Genomic DNA, 5,102 nt, shown 5'->3' on the forward strand with positions numbered 1-5,102 from the left:
GATTCAAATGTGCATGTTGGAAACTAAAAAGGTTCTTGCACTCTGCAGGAATTTTTCACATAAATAAATGAGTTATTGTCTCAAATGTAAAAAGAAAACTAATACTAAAAATATTTCATATATTAAAAGTAAAAATAACATGGTTATACAAAAAGGTATATGTTCGGTGTGTGGTTCAAAAAAAAATCAAGTTATCTCCAAACACAAACTCGGAGGAGATATACAAAAGTTTTTATCAGGAAGTAAATTTACAACTACTGGAATACCAGGGGAATTACATCTTCCAGGGTATTCTTTCTGTGGTCCAGGCACAAACTTGGATAAAAGATTAGATGAGGCAGACAATCCTAAATCCTGGAGTAAACCAATCAATAGAGTTGATGAAGTGTGCATGAGACACGATATTGATTATGGGAATACCACAACGTTGGAAGAAAAGCATGAAGCTGATAGAGAAATGTTGTATAATTTGTCTCTGATACAAAATCCAACCTTGAGAGAAAAAGTTGATCGGTTCATTGTGAAGAAGATGATCAGTGCTAAATTGAAACTTGGGCTTGGAAATTCAAAAAACTTATAGGCTCTAATGATGCCATTAAGACTGAAGAGCAATTAGCTGATGAATTACATAAACCAATATTCACAAAGTTTCGGAGAAGGAAAGTTTATTCCAAGGAAGTAGATTATATCTGGTCTGCTGATTTGATTGAACTCAATAATGATAAGGGGTACAAGTATGCTTTAACCGTTATTGATTTGAGGAGTAGATATGCGTGGGTTGTCCCTTTAAAAAACAAAACAGGTAATACTCTTATGTTAGCTTTTCAACAGATATTTAATAAAAGTAAGAGAAAACCTAAAAAATTGTGGACTGATGAGGGTAGAGAGTTTTATAACAAGACATTTATGAATTTTCTAAAAAATAACAGTATTACATTATACAGTACCTTTAATGAAGGGAAGGCAGTTGTTGTTGAACGTTTTAATCGTACCTTAAAAGAGAGACTATATAAAAAATTCACACAACTCGGTTCACAACAATTGTCATCTTTTATTCAGGATATTGTGGATAAGTATAATGACACGATTCACACGTCAACAAATATGAAACCATCAGAAACATTTACAAAATTAAAATATGAAAAAGAGATTAATGTCAGAAAACCTAAGTTCAAAGTTGGTGATATCGTAAGAATATATAGGTGGAAATCTCATTTTGAAAAAGGTTATATTAAAAGATGGACCAACGAGCTTTTTAAAATTGTTGATGTCATGGATACGGTTCCTTGGACTTATAAGATCTATGATTTGGAAGGGGAAGAGATTTTAGGTTCATTTTATTCACAGGAATTACAAAAGACAAAGATAAATTGAAATTTTTTGAATCCGCCCCTTTTTGACTCCACCCACACAAGCCCCGCCCACACAAACCCCACACAAACCCCACACAAACCCCTCACAAGCTCCAATAAATTGAACTTTTTGACTCCGCCCCTTTTTGACCGCCCACACACGCCCCTCCCACACAAACCCCACCACACACAAACCCCACACAAGCTCCACACAAGCTCCACACACACAAACCCCACACACACACAAGCTCCACCCATATTCATCATATTCACATAATTAGTGATTAGTTTATTAGTTCCCCACACACAACATGTTTATTTAATTAAAAAATTATCCACCCATCCACACAAGCTCCACTCATCCACCCATCCACCCATCTCTCCACCCATCCATTTATCCAAACAAACCTCATCCACATAAGCCTCATCCACATTCACCCCTCCCACATAAGCTCCACCCACATAAACCCCTGCCCACATAAACCCTGCCCACATAAACCCCTCCCACATAAGCCCTGCCTACACAAGCTCCACACACATAAACCCTGTCCACATAAACCCCACCCCCCTCATGCCACCCACACAAGCTCCACCCACATAAACCCTGTCCACATTCACCCCTCCCACATAAGCTCCACCCACATAAACCCCTGCCCACATAAACCCTGCCCACATAAGCCCTGCCTACACAAGCTCCACACAAAAACTCCACACACATAAACCCTGTCCACATAAACCCCTCCCACACAAGCTCCACCCACATAAACCCCGCCCACACAAGCCCCACCCACACAAGCCCCACCCACACACACCCCGCCCACACAAGCCCTCCCACACACACCCCACCCACACAAGCCCCACCGAAGCCCCGCCCACACAAGCCCCACCCACACAAGCCCCACCCCCCTCATCCCCCCTGTGCGCCCCCCACCTTTGACCCACCACCTCCCTCATCCCACCCCCCACCCTTCCCCACACACACACATGGGGAGGGGAGGGATGGGATGAGGGGGTGATGGGTCATTGGGGGGGCGCACCTACCCTCCCTTCATGTCTTAATTCTTTTTTTGTAATTTAAAATCAAGTAATTGTAAACAAAACAAATATAATTTATTAATATTGAAAATATTAAATATTCATATGCGAGAATGTATAATCTTTCCCAGCAATCTTCTTCAGATGTCTTGTGATTTCGAAACTCAGACACCATATTCTGTTTTGAAACAAAAAGTGGATAATAATTAGGTTTTATAAAGATAATTACATGGTAATATGAGTAAGCCTCGTTGACCACTGAATTAACACACCAGGAGCCTGTCATCCTTTCAAGGTCAATAAAATGAATTCCAGTGTACTGACAAAACTGCATCCAAACTAATGATGCAACCAACATAAGACGACATTCTAAAGAGAGAGTGATATTAATAATAATTCAGAAACATTTACCTCCAGAAAATCATGTGTTGTACAAGATTGCTTCAACAGCTGATGTTGTGTGATAGTGCTGAAAAAAAATAATAATAATAAGTCAAGGGTATAGATGAAGAGACAGAGAGAGATACAAACAGACAGGGAAAGCAACACACACACACACACACACACACACACACACACACACACACACACACACACACACACACACACACACACACACAAACACACACACACACACACACACACACACACACACACACACGCGCACGCACGCACGCACACACACACACACACACACACACACACACACACACACACACACGTGTCTCACCATTGGTTTAATTCATTCGAGATCAGACCAGTCATTATAAATCATTGACCTCTTCAATAAGAGCAGAGAGAGGTAGGTAGAAAGACAGACAGAGAGAGAGACACACACACACACACACACACACACACACACACACACACACACACACACACACACACACGTGTCACACCATTGGTTTAATTCCTTCGAGATCAGAGTCCGTGATAAGACTTCTATTCGTACCACTCATTATAAATGTCTTTCAATTCTCTTCTAAAATCATTGATCTCTTCAATAAGAGTATTCATTTGATGCACCTCATCGTGATATGTAAACTCAATTTCTTCCAATGACCTGTCAGGGAAAAAAAAAATATATATATATATATATATATATATATATATATATATATATATATATATATATATATATATATATATCAGAATTATCATGATTTAATTTAAAATCGATTGCTTCATCGTTCAAAGAGAAAACCATACACAAACTTACCAACTCTGTAGTGAGCTGTTGTCTTCATCGGAAGAAAGATCGCTCATGTCTCAGTTGTAAAAATGAAAATCCCGTCTGGCAGAAACTTTGTCTGGTGAATCACTTATAAGGCAACGACGAGGAAATTACCTAAGCATTGGGTGCGGCCACAGGAAATGACAGCTTGGAAAATAACTAGGCGATTGTATGAATCATTTACAAAACATACTTAAAATGGTTTTGATTCAAATGTTTTCAGTTCGTGTTCTGAGATAAAATATAAACACGAGACCTTGTCTCACAGAATAGTTCCTGTTTTTTCACAGCATTACAGTCTAAAACCACTTCCTCATTCACACAGCACGACCGTGTCAAAAAAACACTTCCTCATTTTCACGGCATGAACTGAAAACATTTGAAACCATTTCCTATAATCTCAAAATGATATGTGGCTCAGGAGGTGGTCAAACAAGAGCATTAAGAGAAGTTTATCATTTCGTAATGGCACAAAAGGGGTATCTTAAAAAAAATATAAAGATTCAAATGTTTTGTTTGTCAATATTTTAGATGGGGATTATTGTGCAAAGAAAATTAAACTATTGAAGGAATTTGAGAATGAACAAATCTTTATAGGTTCAATGAGTGAGCTGTTCAATTCAATGAGGTTCAACCTCCAGGTTAAAAGGGGAGACAAATAAATATACCTTGGGATAGCCTGGTTATATATATATATATATATATATATATATATATATATATATATATATATATATATATATATATATATATATATATATATATATATATATATATATATATATATATATATATATATATATATATATATATATATATATATATATATATATATATATATATACAAAGCCTGGTGTTGGATAAGCCTGGTGTTGGCTTAGTGGTGAGGGTGGCGGCTTGGGATCCCAGTGTCCTGAGTTCAAGACCCGTTGGCTGCTGAATTAACACCAGGGGGTTGACTCAGCCTGTCATCCTTCCGAGGTCGGCGAAATGAGTGCCAGTGTACTGGTCCCGGTGTATGCCCCGGTAAGAATAGGTGTACCATATCCCTGTGTGTCGTAAGAGGCGACCAGGGTTGGCGTCAGGAAGGGCATCCGGCCATAAAACATTGCCTCACAAAAAGCCAAACCCCTGCACAGCAGGGAAAAACGGATAAAAAGGGGGTTTATTTTTAGGGGAAAAAAAGGGAATCGCTGAAAATCCCCCATTCATTTACATGGGGAAAAGTGAGCCAGAACCAGTAAATCCACCCTACTCATGTACATATATATAAATATATGTACATATATATGTACACACATATATATATATATATATATATATATATATATATATATATATATATATATATACATACATGTACATATACATATACACATATATATATATATATATATATATATATATATATATATATATATATATGTACATACATGTAGATATATATATATATATATATATATATGTATATATATATATAT

The 5,102-nt window shown here is 37.4% G+C and overlaps 1 long non-coding RNA gene across 1 annotated transcript; it reads right to left on the bottom strand.

Moving 5' to 3' along the window:
* Window positions 1–2,493: 2,493 nt before the first annotated feature.
* Window positions 2,494–3,325, bottom strand: LOC147009722 (uncharacterized). Its single transcript, XR_015053114.1, has 3 exons — window positions 3,287–3,325; window positions 2,799–2,856; window positions 2,494–2,565 (listed from the first exon to the last, which is right to left on the bottom strand). It is a non-coding gene; the product is annotated as an uncharacterized LOC147009722 (long non-coding RNA).
* Between the last annotated feature and the right edge of the window lie 1,777 nt (window positions 3,326–5,102).

This window comes from Eptatretus burgeri, chromosome 17 (genome assembly GCF_056783735.1).
Source record: "Eptatretus burgeri isolate ZD-2024b chromosome 17, Ebu_testis_v1, whole genome shotgun sequence".
NCBI classification, from domain to species: Eukaryota; Metazoa; Chordata; class Myxini; order Myxiniformes; family Myxinidae; genus Eptatretus; species Eptatretus burgeri.